Raw genomic sequence first — 18,872 nt, forward strand, 5'->3', positions numbered from 1 at the left:
TGGCTGTCTCCGAGAATCCTATTCGTCAGCGTCCAGGAACCCATTATGGGGACCTCGGCCAGAAGCACTGGGATGTGTGCGGATGAAGACGAATCGCCTCGTGCAGTATTGATTTGCCTTGCTGTTTGGAAATACGGAAAGCAAATTAATGAGTAAATGAGCAGCTCCGTGCACAGCACCCCACTGGGAGCCCTGGCATTTAAGCCACAGATGCAAAGAGACTCAGGAAAGACCGGGAGGGGTGGCCGTGACTCTGTGAGTCAGCCTAAGGACAGCACCTCAAAGGCTTTGAGAACAGTGGCAGGGGTCCTGGGGGCCAGGCAGACTCTCAGTCTAACTACAGTCTTCCCTCTGCCAGCTGGAAGAGGGGCTGGGAATTCATCACTGTCCAGGGTCACAAATTGGGCTCCACCCACGAAATCAGTAGGAGGGTCCAGGATATCACGCACTGTACTTCCTGTATCAGCCTGACTGCTGTGCTGTGTGATACTCGGGCAGTTAGCGCCCTCTCTAGGTGCCGCATTTCCTTTCTGTCTCACCAGGGTAGCGGACGCACCCGTCTCATTGGGCTAAGACTAAAGGAGTCAAACATTTAGAACCATGACTGACACCAAGTGCCAAAACCTAGCCAATATTCAACAGATATTTGTCAATTGTGTATTAAAAGTGCTAGTTACTGTTCTAGGAAATAGAGTAAAAGCCCTTGTCTCAGAATTTTACTGTTAGGCCTACGGAGGTCCAACTGCTTCGGTATCATTTACTAAAAGGACTGTCCTTTCTCCATGGAACTGCTTTGCTCCTCTGTAAAAACGCCAGCAGTCCAATCCCAGTTTGGTGGGACATGCCTGTAATGCCAGCCCTCTGGGAGGCTGAGATGGGAGGATTGCAAGTTCAAGCTCAGCATTGTAGTGACTTAGCAAGTCAACACCTCAAAATTAAAAGGGAAATGTAAAGGGATGGGATGCAGCTCAATGTGAAGGCCCTAGGTTCAATCCCCAGTGTACCCCACCCCCCAGAATTAGCTGGCAGTTCTTGTGGGGGCCACTTTTGGGTCTTTCTCTTCTGCTGCACTGATCTATGCATCTATTCCTCTGCCAAACTGTTCTCTCTCAATGAGCAGTTAAGTCTTAAAAGTGAGTAGTATGATTTCTCCCATTTTATTCATCTTTTTTTTACAACTCTTTTTGATATTATAGGTCTTTCGCCTTTCTCTGTACATTTTAGAGTAAGCTTGTCTATATCTGAAAGTGTCTTGCTGGGATTTTGATAGGGCTGTGAGACCTGTGTATAGATTTGGGGAGAACAGAAGTCTTCAATCCATGAACATGGTATGTCTCCATTGATTTAGATCTTCTTTGAGCTCTTCCATCTCTCTGTGTTTCACAGTTTTCAATATATAAACAATGTGATATTTGTCAAATTTATTCTATTTCATTTTTCTAAGCAATTGAAAATGGTGTTCTGTCTTAGAGTTGTTTCTACTTGTTTGTTGCTGGTACAAGGTGTGATAAAAAATATTCAGTGTTTACATTTAAAAAATTTTATAGTAAAAGATACATTGCTATTAACTTTTCTTAAAATAGTCCCCTTTGTTTCTAAAACTCTTATTCCATTCTTCTTGCCACTTTCTGAGACAGTTCTGTGAGTCCTTTTTTTATGTCTTTAATTGTGCTGTTTCAACTGCTTTGATGTGTTGAATCAATTCGAAATATTTCTCTTTCAGGTCATTTTGACTTTAGGAAAGAGCCATAAATTGCACTGTGGCTGATTTGGTGAAAAAGTTGGACACACTGTCATATGATTTTACAAGCTGCTTTTCCGTTCACTGTAATTTTGGTCATATCTTGTAAATGTAGATCTTTAGATTTGTGTGTGTGTGACACTAGGGATTGAACCTATGACCTCTGCCCTGAGCTGCATCCCTAGGCACCCCCCACCCCCATTTTTTTATGTTGAGACAGGGTCTTGCTAAATTGCTAAATTGCCCAGGCTGGGCTGGAATTTGTGATCCTCCTGCCTCAGCCTCCCAGAGTGCTGGGATTACAGGTGTGTCCCACCACATTCAGCTAGATCTTCAGATTCTTAAAAAAGATTCTGATGTGTGATTTTTCCAATATTTAAAAATGGGTGAGTTGTTTGGATATTTAAACTCCTTTCAGGTCGTGGGAAACACAACTGTGGGCTGGGCTGACTTCACACCAGTTTGGGACCTGGCACAAAATAGATTCTGTGTGAGCAGAATTGGCTGCTCCCACGTTGGTGGCAGTGGACAGTGCTGAGAAGTCTGAGCTGGGCATTTACCCCAGGTTTTCTAGGGTAGACACAGAGGCCCATGGGGATGGAGCTTAGACTCATGAGTGTACTGCATGCCCAGGATTATATTAGTCCCTCCCTCCCTCCCTCTCCCTCCTTTGTCTCCTTCTTTTCATGCCACATGCATGCACCTATGCCAGGCACTGTGCTGGTTCTGCTCTCACTCGGGCCTGGCTGCTCCCCTGAGGTGGGCATCACCCCATCTCCAGAGTCTCAGAGGGCTGAGAGAGTTGGTTATGGCCCAGCTGTCTCAATGCCAAGGCTGTCTCGCCTTAGCCCAGGCACCTCTGCACCTCACAGGCATGGCCATTGTGCCTTGGTATGTCCTGGCACCCTGTGGTCCCAGGACCTGGATCTGGTAGGAGGATCGTACCAGGAGCAGAGTTCCAGGGCTGCCAAATCCACACACCAGGCGGAGCGTGACCTACCTGCCAAGGGCGGGAGGGTCCAGGCAGTCCCCTGGGCTCTCACCTGCGGTTGTGTTCCTGGTGTGCTTGGTGGCGCAGGCCTGAGGATGCAGGTGAGAGTTTGACTCCCAAGCTTCTGGACCCCATCCCACCTTGGTCAGACTTGGCTCAGGTGGGAAAGGGGGAGCTGGCGGGTAGATGTGTCACAGGCCCGGGACCACTGCTCTCTCAGGCTCCTGTTCTTCACTCGGCTCCAATCTGCTTCTTTGTGGATGACCAAGCCAACAGCAGAAATCAAAGTGGGGAACACGGCTTGTGGGAGAGTCTGTTCGTCAGGACCTTCTGGATGGCTGCCGACAGCGACTCCAATGGTGACTTGCACAAGGACAGATCAGGATTTGTTGCTTTGCATAGTTTCACCAGTTAGACTTTGGCTTCAGGCACGGCTGGATTCAGAAGCTCAAACAATGTTTTTAAAGTGTCCCCATCTGTCGTCGCCGCTTTCCTTAGACTCTGCCACGGCTTTCAGCAGTTCCAGGGTCACAGCAGCCTTCACTTCCCAGTGTGAGAAACAGGCTCAGCCTTACTCTAACCAGACACCTTTGAGAGGAGGAGAGTGGTGCCAAGAAGGGGACCTGGAAGTGCTGCTCGCTGAGAGGACACCGTCCGTCTCTCCTGTCCTGGAGTTGCTGGGCGAGTTGGAAAGGTCTGGCTTCGCTGGGGCTGGAACGTTGAAAATGCTCAGTGATCCTGGGAGGACTTTTGTGCCTCTGCTCTTCATCCTGGACATTTCATTTATTTCGTTTTTGCTCAGCAGCCAGGCTTTCTCTGCCTCTCTGCACACACCACCGTCTACACGTTCCTGCCCCGGGCCCCTTCCGTGCACCGAGCCGAATCCCGCCCAAGACCCCGGGCAGACTGTGCCTCTCAGACTCCATTGCCAGGAGCAGCTCCTTGGTTTCCCTTTGCAGAGAGCACTCCCTTCCCACCCCTAAATCCATGTGGCTAAGTCCGGGCTCTCCCTCTCCCTCCATTCCTCCAGCTCTAGAAACGAACCTGAGTCCAGGCAGGTCAATCTGTACATCTTGGCTTCTGGCCACTGTGATTTTTGGAAAAGGGGACAGACATGAGCCTGCTGAGGTCCTGCGGGGACTCTGGGAGAAACACATCCTCTCTGGGCTGCGTTGCAAAGGCAGCAGGGTGTTAGCCCAGAACTGCAGGGGCCACACAGCCCACTGCGGGATAAAGCCAGCCAGGTAGAAGCAGAGCTGGGACAGAGGGCCTCTTCCCTCTCAGACTTCTCATTGACCACGGCTGTTTTCCCACTTTCTCTGAGCGGATTTGAGTTGGGGAACCATCTTTTGCATCCAGGATCCCTATGAATGCAGAGAGGATCTGGTTGATGTTATTTAGTGTGCGTGCGTGTGTATGTGAGCGAGTGTGTGTGTGTGTGTGTGTGTGTGTGTGTGTGTGTCTTGTGGTGTAACATTGAGGCACAGGGACCGTTTCAGGGAAGCGGCTTAGGTTGCTGGTTTGGTGGCATGAATGGCTCAGGGTGGCTACGTTGAGGTCAGGAATGGCCAGGGAGGTGGCAGAGGGAAGTGAGGCAGGAACTCAGGAGAGAAATGCAGCAGAATGAGCCAGGTGGGGCTTCAGAGGTGAGGACCCCGTGGGTGTAACTGTCCCGGTCTTCTCCCTGCCACGCTGTCCAGAGATAGCCTGACCCCAGGAGGAGGAGCAGGCCAGCCCGAGGGTGGCCTTGCCCACAGGTGCAGCCAGAAGCTCAGACGAATCAGCAGGTGCCCAGCGGACTCCCCAGGCCTCTTGCACATGGGTGTGTCAGGAACACAAATTCGGTTTCCAGCACAGCGCCGGGAGAGCTTTGAGTGAGCAGCCAGACAGCTCGTGGCTGGCAAAGGAGAGGCACTAATGGCTTCTCATTCTATGCCTTCCTCCTCCTGCCTGGGCATCCGTGTGGACAATTAGGAAAAGACAATTTAATGCTGATGGAATTAATTACATTTGCCAAATGGGCTCGAAATACTCTCCAGGCTGTTGCTCTGTCAATGTAGCAGGTTACGGGGCTCAGAGAACGACGCTGTTGACAGTGACACAGTTCTCTTGGGGTGGAGGCCGACAGTGAGTTTTGCTTTTTGGAGAGGTCGGGGTGAAGAGCATGAAGAGGAATTGACAGCCACGGTGACCCTGTGGAGACTTCTGCCTCCTTTGTGTGTCCTCCCGGGGGCCGCTGTCACTGGGCTCTGTCTCCAGTAGCTGGGCCCAGCTCTGCACCGCCAGGACCTTGCCATGCCCCGAGCATGTCTACGCACTTCCTTACAGGGTGGGCAGTGAGCAAGCACAGGTTTCAGCTGAGGATGTTAGGCAGATTATTTCCCATCCTGTGCCTCAGTTTTCCGACCTGTAAAATGGAACTCTAATGCTTTCCTTCTCCGGATGTGAAGGTAGAAGTGTGTAGACACGCTTGGCACAGGGTAAGCCCCTGATGGTGTAGCTTCTAGATCCCTGAGGAGGCCCCTGTGTCCTAACTTTACACCTCGGGTCTGGAGAAGCGGGAGACTGGCTGGTTAATGTCCCAAGCTTTAGAGTTGGCTTCACTGGGTTTAAATCCTGGTTCTCATACCAGCTGGGTTGACTTCTGTAAATCACGCCGCCTCTCTGAACCTCAGTTTCCTCATCTGTAAAATGGAGAGAAACAACGGTAGCTTCCTCCAAGAACCCTAGAGATTAAAGCAGACAATGCGTGCAGACACCTTTAACAAGTGTTAACTTCTATTACCACCGAGTGGGAGGTGTGGCTGACTCAGGAGGGCAATGCTGTGCGAGGAGCCCAGAACGGAGCCAGGAGGGAGCAGAGAGGACCAAGGAGCACCCAGGGGACAGCAGAGGGTTAGACAGTTGTCACGAGAACAACCGTGCCAGCCCCTGCTGTCGGTGGGTTGATCCGTTTGTGAGGTCAGAGACTCAGACCCATCACGCTGTGAAGGCGCCACCTCTGAACTGCTGGGCAGGGACAGCCCCTCAGCAGCCACCCTTTGGGGGCACTCTGTATCCGGACTGTAACCAGCAGCGATCCCAGAGCCTACAGGAGTCAACGTCCTGCCTCCCAGTGAGGAAACAGAAGTGTGTGAAAAAGGAAGTGATTTTCGTTGATAAGAAGCAGAGTTGGGCTTGAGAGGGAATGTCTCTAAAGCTAGACTCGGGCAGAGCTGAACCACCCTGTGCCCCGGCCTCCCTGGAGCTCACGGCACCTCAGGAACAGAGAGGATAATGCACAGATGAGGGTGGGATAGATGCGGTGAGAATGGCCCGGAAGACAGAAGCATGTCTCCAACATACCCAGGTGCTGGCCAAGGGCAGAGGAGTGTAAGTTCAGGATCTTGCCTAGGGGAGGTGCCTGGAACACCTAGGGGGCCCAGCATCATCACAAGGGTCTGAGTCAGGACAGGGATACAGCGGTGGAAGCAGGGGCCGGAGAGAGCCTGGAAGCTGCCTCAGAGCTGTCTTTGGAGACAGAGGATGGGGCCATGAGCCAAGGCCTGCAGAGAGCTTCAAGAAACTAGAAGAGGCTCTGGAGGAAACAGGTTCACCTCCCAGCACCTCCAGAAAAGATGCAGCTGCTGATACTTTGATTTGAGCCCAGCAAGACTCACATTAGGTGTCAAGTGTCAGAGAGCAGACCGGTGCAGTGGTTTGTGGTGGCAGGCGATGGTAGTGATAGAAAGCACTGTTAGAAAAGTGGTAGGCCTGGCTGGGTATGGTGGTGCACATCTGTAATCCCAGCACTCTGAAAGGCTGAGGGAGGAGGATGGAGAGTTCAAACCAGCCTGGACAACTTAGCAACTTAGCCAGACCTTGTCGCAAAGAAAAACAACACCACCACCACCACCACCAACAACAACAACAAAAAATGGGGAGGGGACTGGAAATGTAGCTCAGTGCAAGGGCCCTGGGTTCAGTCCTCAGTCCTGTGAACAAACAAACAAAGGCGAGGGGGTCCACAGTGCTAAGCAATGCAAAGCAAGGCCACTCAAGGGCCACTCTGTTCATCCCACACTCCCCATTCTGGCCAAGTTCCTTGGCTGCTGTTCTATTTTCATGCTATTGAAGACACGAGTGTCGCAGAACTTTCTGTCACCACCTAGGCAGAATCGTCCCTTTTATAATAACACGCTGCTCATTTCCATTTGACCCTAACCCTCACTGTCCTCACATGCAGATCTCAGTGACAGCCCGTCGGAGCCAATTCTGCTCTTCCCCGCACACTCTGACACCCGCAGCCTCCACAGGCAGGAGCACACTGGCCCCTCTTCACCACTGTAGGCCCCACTTCCAGGAGCCAAGATCTGTACTGAGTGTTAGTTTCTGCACCACACATTACCCCACACACGGGGGGCTTAAAGTGACGAACATGAGCTTCTCTGTGGTCAGGAGTTGGATTCACTCTGCTGGGTGAGGCTGAGGGTCTTTCTAAGGCCGTAGTGGCTGAGGTCACCGCCAGGGCCCTTTGTGATGCCTCATGTGACAGCAGGCGGCCTGGGCCCTTGGCGGCCTCTGCCTGGGACACCAACCTCTCCACATGGTTCTCTCAAACCACAGCCTGCAGCTTCCAGATCAAAGCTCCCGAGCCCTAAATGGTGCCAGCAAGACTGAAGCCACAGGCATTTGCCACATAATGCTGGAGCGACAGCCCTTTATTTCACTAGTCTGTATTGTTGGAAGCAGGCCGTGGATTCAGGCTCAAACTGAAGGTGTTCCGCAAGGTTGCGAAGACCCGGTGGCCAGGTCATCAGGAGCAGTCTGGAGGGCTTCCCATCCCAGAGCCTTGCAGAGATGCAGGGCCACAGATGGAGGGCAGATGGGGTGCTGCGCCTGTGCCATCCTGTTTTACAGATGAGAAAACTGAGGTTGCTCAGCTGCCAGCAAAGCAGGGCCATGACTGGATCAGGAGGTCTGGGTCTCCAGTCCCTGCTTCTGACTTCCAGGCTCTGTGTGGCCAGGGATCCCCCTTTCTGCCAGCCCATGTTGGCTTCCTTCTTTTCGCTCTTTTCCTCTTCCTCTCCTTCTACCTGCTGCTCCTTTTAATTGTCTTCCTGTTCCTGCCTCCCATCATCTTGTCACCTCGTCCTCTGTCTGTGCTGCTTGGTGTCTGGCGTGTGTCTGCTGCTCTTGCCCTCGGTGGTCTCCTCTCCACCTCTGTCTGTCTCACTGTTGGGTTTGGCTTGGGGTCTGCCAGGCTTTGCGTGTGTGTGCACCTCTCCCAGTCTCCTCCTCATCCCCGCCTGTCTGTCTGTTCCCGTCTCCTCTGGAGCGGTTGCTCTCCCCTGCTCCAGCTCTACCTCTGCGAGTCTCTGTGTGTCTCCTTGTTCCCCTGGCCTCTGTTCATCTCTGTTCTTCCTGGGTTTCCGGTTTTATCCAGCCTCTAAGGCAGTTTTGATTATTTACCATGCTACCACGTATTCATCGTTATCTTTATAATAACATCCTCTGCGAGTCTCTGTGTGTCTCCTTGTTCCCCTGGCCTCTGTTCATCTCTGTTCTTCCTGGGTTTCCGGTTTTATCCAGCCTCTAAGGCAGTTTTGATTATTTACCATGCTACCACGTATTCATCGTTATCTTTATAATAACACAAAAACTCCCACCTGCCTGTGGACAGAGCCCTGCTGGCCTCAGCCTCCTCCAGACACAGACCAAAGGATCTGCCCCCCCCCCTCTATGAACCTGGCTGTGACACCCGTCTCCGGAGACTGTCGGCCTCCATGTTAAAATCACAGCAGTATTAGAATAACAGCATGAAACCAATCATTTTTATGGGGACACACACAGTATAAAAAGACCTGCCTATCTGAAGACACATATAACATCAGCAGCTACTGCCCCATAAAGCTGTCAGCTAGAGAAACATCCCTGGGAGTCCTTGAACACTGGAGCCCAAGTTTAACTGGGGGAAAAAGCGGGGGGAGGGTGTTGCAAATTATTTTTCATGGAGACTTGAAAAAAAAAAGTGACAGATTGATGCCACAGGGAGCCAATGGGTGGCGTCGAGTGGCCCATGCCGTGGACCATGGCATGTGTCTTTGGAGATGATGGAGGAGGAGGAGGAGGAGGAGGAGGAAGGGGAGGAGGAGGAGGAGACGCAGGGGGCAAGGGAATATTCGCTCAGCCTGTGCGGCCCAGCCAACTTCTGCTGGTTCCTAGGCAAGATGAACCCCTTGACTCAGGCCCTTCAAAGCCACATGGATGATTTCTACTACGAAGCATTTCCAGAAACATCCACAGGAGATGGAAGACCAGAGACAGACAAGGGAAGGAGACAACGAGGGTGCTGTGTCAGGTGAGGCCCCCTGGAGCAGTCTGGAAGGCAGTGTAGGCGACAGCTTCTCCTTGTCTGATCCCGGAGAAAGGCAGCCAGAGTGAGTATTTAGTCCCAGGTGCCTGATGGTTCACGGATCTGTGCGGCTCTGGCTGCTTCTGGGAGGGGCAGCTGTCTGGGACCAGTAGGGAGAACACTGGTGAGGGGACCAGGAAGACACGGATGGAGGCTGGACGCAGGTGTGCGGCCCCGCCCCGGGACGGTGCTGTGTCTCGCCTCCCCCAGGGGCTCTGCTTCTCTGGCTGCACTGGGGAGGGTGTGCAGGGAAGCGCGGAGCTCTGTCCCTGGGAGAAGCTCTCCAGCACTGCAGAGTCTGCTGCTCCTTGTTCTCTGGGGCTCCCGGGTGAGCGATGAACAGTATTTAAAGCCCTGTGAGGAGAGCAGCACCCAGGAGAGGACCAGCTCTTTGGGGCTGAAGTGCAGGGGGCAGGAGTCTCAGGCTCAAATCAAGATCACCCTGCGGAACAGGCAAATGAGCCAAGAGGCATGGCTTATGGCAGCTCTGCTGGGAGTCAGCCAACCAGGGCAACCAAAACTTTGATTTGGGGTGGAAGCTTTTATCCGGAGGGCAGTGGTTATTTAATGTGGCTCCTTTGTGTTAGTCAGAGTGCGCGCCCCCTGCTGAGTAGATGTGGCACTGCTGGCACAAAGATTTTGGGGAGAGATTCAGTTCAGGGCCAGAGCACAGAATTTGATAGGGCAGGGAAGGAAGGGGGTGGGTGTCCCTCAGTCGCTGCACCTGTTGGGTCCCCTTGTGAAGTGTGCGCATTGTACAACTGTGCATGAGAGCCCTGAGAGTTTCCCCCGACTGTGTACTGGGCACAGCTAGCAAGTAAATACAGAGGGTGGAGCGAGGTCAGGATTGGCCACTGTTTTGTCCCCTGGCATTAAGTGCAGTGTCGGGTTCAAAGTAGGCATTCGAAAAGTGCTTGTTGAAGAATGGATGAATGGATGGATATTAATGGTGTGTATGAGGTGTGATTAAAATATATGAGAATTTATTACAGTAAAAAGTGTATTGCCAAAGAGGCAGGGTGGGGTGAAGGGGAAATACGAATACACACCAGGCTGAGCTGTCATCCTCAGAAATAAAACCAGGAAGATGTACAGTGATAAAAATAGAACACTAACCCCCCCAGACGCTCCCTTTTGCTTTGAACGTGCTCACCCCACTGTTCTTACCACTTTCGGGAGCTGCTCTGGAAGTGCTCTCTCTCGAGGGTCTGTGTGAGATCAGACTGAAACAGTGACAGCTGTTGCAGAGAGCCACCAAACACGAGGGCAGTCCCCGAAAGGCCCACACGCGTCCTCACCCACCCGTTCACCGCATTCGGCACCACGCAGAAGTCAGAGGCCGCGAGAAGTCAGCTTTTGGAAGTGATCCAGGACATTGAGGCAGCCAGGACAGTGCAATGACAGGCAAACAAGACCTTCCAGAGCAGCTTCAGAAAGTGCAGGAGCGATGGGATGAGGATGTGTGGAGCTAGGGGAAATGTTTTAAGGAGATTACTGGCAATGTGTCGTTTACTGTACTGAATTTTTAATACTTTTAAGTGTTCACCATCTTTTTGATCAGACTTCACAAACTGTTTGACACATCATGACCAATTAATGTGTGTCAAGTGAGTAAATGAATACTGCCCAGAGGCTTGTGTGGTCTGCCCTGGCTCCCCACAAGAGAGGCGGTGTAATGTAGGAGCTGGGGTAAGCCTGCCGGGGTTCACTCCTGTCTGTCCCTGGCTGGCTGTGTGATGTTGTGCGAGTCACACCTGGTCTCTGAGCCCTCTGGAGACAGTCACCATGGGCGCCTTTCGCGGGCTGCTGTGGGACAGGAGGAGTTTATGGAGAAAGGCACCGTGGGATAATAGTTCCTCAGTCACTGTTAGCTCTTATTACCATCATCAGAGGCGACAGCTCCTGGACGCCCCGGGTGGCCAGACCTCCTCGGAGAGCTATTCGTCATCTGGCATCATGTTCCAGAAGAGATGACAGCAGTCGCCGTGACTGTGGGAGCCCCATCGGAGTGCTTCAGAAGTCACAGTCGCTCCACGGCAGGGGACACCCGGAGAAATGGATCACAAGTGTCCCGAGCACGCCCCGGATGGTGTAGACTACTACATAGCAGTGCTACACGCATGCGTGCCCTTACACATGCCGTCTTTCTGTCAACAACAGTGTAGTGATACAGCATATGGCTGTAAATGTTGAATAAATTATACCCCATAAAATCCCTATAGAGAAGGGGTAATTGAATATGGACAAGATGACATCTATTCTCTCTTCAGCCTACTTATTACGGCATAAACAGGAGGCCCTGACTACTCACCAGTTACGGGAGCTCTCTTTCCCTGCAGTAGCCCCTCAGTAATTCAGGGGAAAGACCCACACTCCCAGGAATGAGCTCTGATTGAATATACCCAATCAACCCACCCCATTCAGTGATTGGTTCAGAGCTGGACACATGACCAATTTGGGCCAATCAAACGAGAGGTGCTGTTGACTTGTGGTTCTGGGAGGAGCTCCCTAGAGTGGCCTTCTCCTCCCTCCTGTGAGGAAGTGGGTCTAAGGCCACTGGCCCTTGAGAATGGCGGCTTCTGTGGGAGGCAGGGAGACCCCGGTGACATCACTGAAGCTGACTTCCCCAGGCTCTGTTGGGTACGCGAACCCATAAATTCCCACATGGTTTTGCTAGTTTGACTTGGCTTTGCCCATACCTAGAGGATGGCTCCTCCATTTATTTTTCCAGTCTTTCCCTTATGGTACACACTTTATACTTTGAACTCACCAGAGACTAGTGTCTTGAAGGTTTAGAGCTTTGTTTCTTGACTCTGTTCTCCTTTTCTTCTGAATCAGCTCCTCTCTGGGTCAGTAAGTGCCTGGCTAAATAGCAGGGCTCAGGGGCCAGGAAATTGAGGGGCAGAAACATGGGTTCATATCTCAAAATAGTATCTGTCACCCCATGTGTATGTCTGGGGCTTTCCCTACATCTTTTCACTTAATTTTCCCATCTGCGACTATACCCATTGTTGGGGAGAAAACTGAGGCCCCATCATGCATCTGTTGAGCTCTGTGTTGAGCCGGGCAGAGCCTGGGATGCCTGACACCCGCTGAGAGCTGGGTCACAGCCTGCTTCAGAAGCATGGTTAGGAAGCATGACTGCGAGGCACTGAGGCCATCTGGGTGCTGCACTTGGGCTAATTTTATAGACAATTAAATCTGCAAAGATTGGCCAATGTGTGTGCTTAAAGCTGTGTGCAGAGGTGACGGCTGAGTTTCTTTCCATCTCCTGAAGAATTTTTAAGCAAACAGGGTATGGTCTGAGAGGCCTATTAGAGCAAGGAAGAATGAGGCTGAATCGCAGGAGGTGGCTTGTGGAGGCCTGGGCCAGGGGTGTGCTCTCTCCGGAGCAATCCCCTTCTGGGCTAGAGACACCATGGACTCTGTACCCAGCGTGGTCCAGAGCCTTCCTTCCGACCAGCCCCTTCCTTCCTTCCTGCCTGTGGTGCAACCCCAGGCAGGTGCTGCACTTTCCTGAGCCTTGGTTTCCCATCTGTATGTGGGGATAAAACACCTGCCATGTGGGGGTGCTGCTGGAGTTACGGGGGCTGATGCTGAGACCCCTTTCGTGTGTGCTGTCTAGAGCCTTGCTCTCTCTTTGCCTGGCAGGTAAACACCTGCAGAGCTGGTGTGTGTGGTGGGTGGGGTCAGACCAGAGCAAGCTGCCAGACCGACTGCAGCATTCTTAGAGTTGACTGCCAGCCTAAGACCCTGGGCGAATCCTTCACACCCCTTTGGGTGACCAGTTTTCAGTGTTATAATAGAAAGAATTACTTGAGTCAATTGTCAAAGTCCAACTTCCAGCACCTGCAGTCCCTTTAGCCCCCTGGTGTCTGCCCAGTCACCCAAAAGTCAGTGACTTAAAGTGGTATTTGTGATTTCATATGCGTCTGTGAGTCAGCCGGGTGGGTTTTCCATTCTCTGTTGGGCTCTCTGAGGCATCTGCAGCGGGGCAGGGGCTAGCTGGTCCAAGATGGCCTCAGCTGCCCGCTCTTAGGAGGGCAGAATGGCAAGTACAGAGGTAGAAACCCACAACACTTTCTAACATCTTGCTGTGCACCAGTTTTGCCGCAGTGACATTGGTCAAAGCAAGTCTGGTCTGAACGTTGGGTGGAAGGCATTGCTGAAGGGCTGGACACAGGACAGTGCAGGAACATGGCTTAGTCACTTTTCTGTCACCCACAACTTAAAGGAGGAGAGGTCTTCTTCCAGTTTTTAGGGGGTTCAGTCCATAGTTGGCTGGCTCCGAGGCAGGAACAGAGTGGTAGAGGGGCCTGGCGGAGGGAAGCTGTTCGGCTCCTGGCAGCTTGGTAACAGCAGCAGCAAGAGATTCACCCTCCCCAGGCCCGTCCCAGGGACTGTCTTAGTCACTTTTTCATTCCCGCTCCAGGGCAGAAACGGCCTGGTGGAGGAGGCTGGTGGAGACAGCAGCTCCTGTCACAGTGGCCAGGAAGCCGAGAGAAGGGGGCGTGTGTGTGGGGGGACCCGCTGCATCCTCAGGCCAGCCCTGGTGACCGCCTCCTCTGCGTCCTAACAGCCCCTCAGCCCGAGCTCCTCAGCGGATTCACCCGGAGGAGAGTCACCTCCCAGAGCTCATCTCTGAACTTGAGCCCTTGGAAGACATCCTCGATCGAAACCACAACAAACCGCCAGGGCCATTACAGCAATCTGCACCATAGCCCCTGCCGGCTGAACCCCAATTTCCCCTCTTACTTGCAGCGCCCAGGCAGCTGGGCTGCGATTCACAGTCTCCCATCTTAGATGTGCCTCAGCGATTCCCAGGAACCCCTAAGCAACACTTCCCTCTTCCTCCCCACACCGGACATCAGCTCCTCCCTCCGTTCCTCCCCGCCGCTCCTCCTCTCTCTGCGCAGCTCCTGGCTCCAGAGCCGTCCAGCTTCCTGTTACGTGCACGTGTAGATTTTAACCGACCACCTATGGTGAGCCAGGCAGGATCCACTACAGTTCAGTGGCCGAGCAGACGAGGACCTTTCCCCGGCAAGCTTGCATCTGCACGGAAGCATCCACCATAAGCAAGCGAACGAATCAACAAGGTGATCCGGTGGTGGAAAGGGCTGGAAAGAGAGAGCAGAGAAGGGGGAGGGTGAGCGCCCGGGCGGGTGGAGGCGGTGGCCACTCCTGGCAAGGAGTTTGGTGGGGTGTGGCTGTGAAGGGCCGCCTCCTGGGAAGCCAAGCAGGAAGCAGGGCGGTCCAGAGGCGCGAGCAGAGGCGAGCCACGCTTTGGAGCAGAGTCCCGGAGGGGGAGACAGGTGGGAGCAGGTCGGGCTGGGCTTTGGGGGTCTTTGAGTTTCCCTAAGTGGAGGGCACGAGCAGGAAAGCCTGAGGTCCGTGCGTACTGTGCGGAAGGCCCCGCGCTGCTGCGTGAGTAGTGAGATGCCACGCGTGTACGTCTTTCCTCCTGTCCTTCTCCGGGGTCAGGGAAGTGTGCTTCGACCAGCTCCAGATCTGGCTGCTCCTGGATCGTCCCGGGCACTCCCCTCGGCTCCCCCAGAAGATGCCTCCTTGGCCTCGCACAGCCTCTCCTTGCTCTCCGTGGCACCTGGTCGTGAGGTACTCATTTGCTTAGGCCTTCTCTTTTTACACGTAAGTAATACCGTTTTTAGACATACCGTACAGCATCCGAATATGCATTTGGTGGATATTATTGCAGCCCCCAGTTCTCCCTTCCTAGCTCTATGCCTTTGGCAGCCTCCCTGGAAGTCGCTCCCCAGGGCAGGGCAGGGCAAGGCTTCCCAGCCCTCTGAACTTGAGGCCTGCCCTGGCCATTGATCAAGTGACCGCTCGTGCGCTCCGAACACACATAGGCCCCGGAGATGGTGCAGGTTCTTCTTGCTCTCCGACTGTTGCGGTTCCCCAGGGAGCAAGGCTCAGGGCCTTGAAGAGCAGCCCGGCACGCCAGCCACACCCCGCTTGGCGCCTGAGCGGAGCTCGGCCTGGTCTCATAGCAAGAGCCATGGATACAGTGATGCGAGCAGACAGTGCCACAGCATCAAGCGTCTGTCCCTGCCCCTCCGCTCCACTCCCGCTTCCCGGAGACTGCGCGCACTGCCATTTCTGCGCGTGGACCCAAGACCCCGTGAGCAGCAGGGCACGCGTGGCTGCTCAGCACTTCGCTCTGTTTCACCTTCGATCTTGGAGAGCCTTTCACATCATCACGGGCAGATCTTTCCCGGGTCCATATGAGGCTCTCTGCTGTGCTGTTGGGGTCTCTCATCGTGGTTTATTTAACCAGTGCCCCACGAACGTCCACTGGGGGAGTCCAGGCTTCTCTGGCTTCAAAGGCAGCAGCAGAGCCGAGGTGGACTTGCGAAATTGTGTCTGTGGCTGCGTTCCCCAAGAGAGCATTGTCTGGTCTCCCGCCTCTGGGTGGCTGAGCTTGTCCATGGCTCCTAGTGCCCGTCCAGTCCTCTATTATCTGTGCCGCTCCCATCTTCAAAACCCCACACAGAGTCCAACAACGATGACCATCGGCCCATCGTCCCCCTTCCTTTAGCTGTGCCCGGCCACTCACACTTCTTGAAAAGCGTGAATGAGAGGGGAAGAGAGAGCAGAGCGGTTCAGGTGAGGAGGGAACAGGCTTGAGTTAGCACTGTCTCATTTTTGTACGGTTCAGTTGGGCAGAGGTACATTAACCAAATTTCTCACTTTGTAGCCTTCTGACTAGCTCATGGAGTTATTATGTATTTTCCTCTATCTCTCATCTGTCCTCTCATTTAATTTCTCCTCTAGAGACATCCACTCTCCTGTATTTTAAGTGTGTTCTTATGTAAGTATGCATTTTGGAGAAATAGGTAATGTTTATTTTTAACTATGTATGTGTTTAATTATAAAACTAATATTGCTGCCATAACTCTTTTCCTGTTTCTGATCTTTCCCCTGCTGTGTGCTGGGAGTCTTTCCACACTGCTTTTCTCCCACGTATTTTACTACAGCTGATTTCGTTCTTAGTGTCTAATCCCCTCATGTGGGTGCCTAGGTGAGGTCCACTTCCTATCACTGTGAGGACAGCTGCAGAGAACATTCTTACCGGGGTCCTGGTGTAGATCTGGACCCGTCTAAGGCTTTGTCTTCCTTCAGGGTTTCTTGGAAGTGGCATCTGAGATGCTGGAGATGTGGTTGCATCTAGGAGGAAGGATGGTTAATATTGATCATCAGCTTGATGGGATTGGGAACACCCAGGACATTAATAAAGCACTCTTCTGGGCGTGCACAGTAAAGCCAGTAAAGATGGCTTTCATAGGCCTGTTTTCTCTGTGGCCAGCAGGGGCTTAATACCACGGAGGACTTCTGAGCTACTGGGACTTGCTTTGAGGTCCCCAGTGGGACAGAAGGCCTCAGTGGACAGCAGTCCCCGGCCATAGCCCTCGCTGACTTCTCCCCGCTTCCTGTCCCTGTGCCTGAGGGCCTATCCGTGGTATAGCAGATGGGGTCCCAGTTCGCCAGGGGGTTACAGCCTGGTGGGGGTGGATTCCTGACCAGCAAGCGAAACTTAAGGTGACTCCAGACTAAGCATGCTGTGAAGAAAGGGGATGTGGCAGTGGCCTGGCGAGCGCGGAGCACGAGCCCCCAGGTGGGCGGGCCGTTCATCCTCCACAGGGAGGGACAGCCCCACTGAGCCGGTGGCCTCCAGACGCAGTGAGGAAGGCCTGGGGAGGAGGTGGGAAGCAGCAGTCCACAGCCGGCAGCTATTAGAAAGGCCCAGCTGCTTGTGTAGAGCAAGGGCTCTTGGGGCTGATTTGTCCTTCTGGGGAGCTCTCCAGCTCTCCCCAGCTGTGTGATAAAGAGTCCCCAAACCACAGCCGGAAACCACCTCAGAGGAAATCTGTTGTGCACCTCCCTCCAGGGCCAGCATTCTGCTGTGCATCCCTCATGAGACTCGTTCATCTAGGCTTGCACATCCTGGCGATCAGAGTGTGCACACCAACCACGTCTGTCATTTAGGACTCTCCTAGTTGCAAGTGACAGAAAATAACCCACTGTGGCTTCCGTATAAAGGGAGTTTGTCAGTTCCTGCAACAGAAAAGACAAGGAGCAGCTTCAGGCATGATCTGATCCAGATCCCAAGTGATGGTAGGGTTCAGTCTCTCCTCGCCACTCCGCTGCGCTCTCTGCTGACTCCATCCCCGGGCAGACTTTCTGTGAGCAGCACAGAAGAGCCCACAGCCAACACTGTGCATGGAAGCCTGGGCTGGGGCAATCAGGGCCAAGTTCGCATCCCAAACCAGTTCCTTTGGGTACACAGAATGGCAGGCCTGGGCCCGTCACTGTCTCCCAGTGCAAATGCACCTGCCCTTTTCCATCCCCAGGTAGATGCAGTTTGCTTAAATGGCTGCTCTTACAATGTAAGAATAAGCACTATGTTTGAAAGAGAAGAATGTGATTGTCTGTTAGTGATAACCTTGTAGAGGATCGTGGGCTCACTGAGGATGAAACTGGAGCTGATGTGTTTTGCTGGGAGCCAGGGCTCCATCCAGCTGCTTCCTTAAAGCATAGGTCAAAGCCAGGTGGGGTGGTGCACGCAGGTGCAACTTAGCGAGACCATATCTCAGGATAAAAACCAAAAGAGGAGCTGGGGATGTAGCTCAGCATGGGGGCCCAGCGTCACGTTGAAGGGGTTCGCCTTCAGTCCCTCAAACAAAACAAAACAAAACAAAAACCAAAAATGGGTCAGTGCAATGCTCCCGTTCTCTTGGGAGCTCGAAGCCAGCCAGATGTCTGCCCGACTTTGCTGCAGCTTCTCTGCCTGCTGAAGCTGGTGGAAGGGACTGTGTGGACCCTTTTGATGGGAGGGCGAAGACTCAGCTTCTTGGGGGCTGCAGATTCTAAGCGATGCCTGCTCTGCTTCATGGCCATGGTCATTTACTTAATTTTGCCTGCAGCAGGAAGCTGTGGTCGCTCTTCCTGGCCCTGGGGACGAGAGCACCTCTTCTCTCATCTCTGCCAGGCTGAGGGAGAACAGAGTAACCCCAAGCTCGGTTTTTATCTGTATCTTGGGTGTCTGTGTTCTCCTGTATTATTAGATCAGGTCAAGGTTCACCCACTGGCAGTGTTTTTAAAATTAAATTTTCTACTTTGAGATAACGGTAGATTCCTATGCAGTTGTACAGAATAATCCGGAGAGGGGCTCTGTACACTTTACCCAGTTTCCCAGTGGGAAAGACTGTGGTCCAGTATCAGCACCGTGACGTCAGGATGCAGAACATTCCCATTGCTCTGAGCATCACACTTGTTGCTCCTGGATAGCCGTACCACCTTCCCTTCCACCTCTTCTCCTGGCCCGTGAATCTGTCCCCTACTTCCGTAATGTTATCATTTCAAGGATTTTATGTAAACATAGCCATCAACTGGGCATTTTTAGTGCTTGCCTGTGTTCCCAGCACTCTGGGAGTCTGAGGCAGGAGAATCACAGGTTCAAGCCTAGCCTGGGCAATTTAGTGACATAGCAAGACCTCCCCCCACCAAAAAAAAAAAAAACCAAAAATCCACAAAAAATATAAAAGGGCTGAGGATGTAGCTCAGTACAAAAGCCCTGAGTTCAATCTCCAGTGTCATCCCTCCCGCCATTTGTAAAACTATGTGGTCATGCGCATTTTGGGTTGGCTCCCTTGGCATTATCTCTGGTGATTAATCTAGGCTTTTGCTCCGGTTGGTATTCCTTCCTGTGGGGTTTCCTGTGGGATGGA

General features: G+C 52.9%; 1 long non-coding RNA gene across 1 annotated transcript in view; it reads left to right on the forward strand.

The window, feature by feature from the left end:
- The window catches only part of LOC104861878, a 98,272-nt gene extending 82,533 nt beyond the window's left edge, over positions 1-15,739 (forward strand). The window contains exons 3-4 of the long non-coding RNA XR_004515194.1: positions 14,043-14,222; positions 14,608-15,739. This is a non-coding gene — a long non-coding RNA (uncharacterized LOC104861878). The remainder of the gene's footprint in view (positions 1-14,042; positions 14,223-14,607) is intronic.
- The last annotated feature ends 3,133 nt before the right edge of the window (positions 15,740-18,872 follow it).

Source organism: Fukomys damarensis, unplaced genomic scaffold (assembly GCF_012274545.1).
Source record: "Fukomys damarensis isolate Sample0158 unplaced genomic scaffold, DMR_v1.0_HiC HiC_scaffold_34, whole genome shotgun sequence".
Lineage (NCBI taxonomy): Eukaryota > Metazoa > Chordata > Mammalia > Rodentia > Bathyergidae > Fukomys > Fukomys damarensis.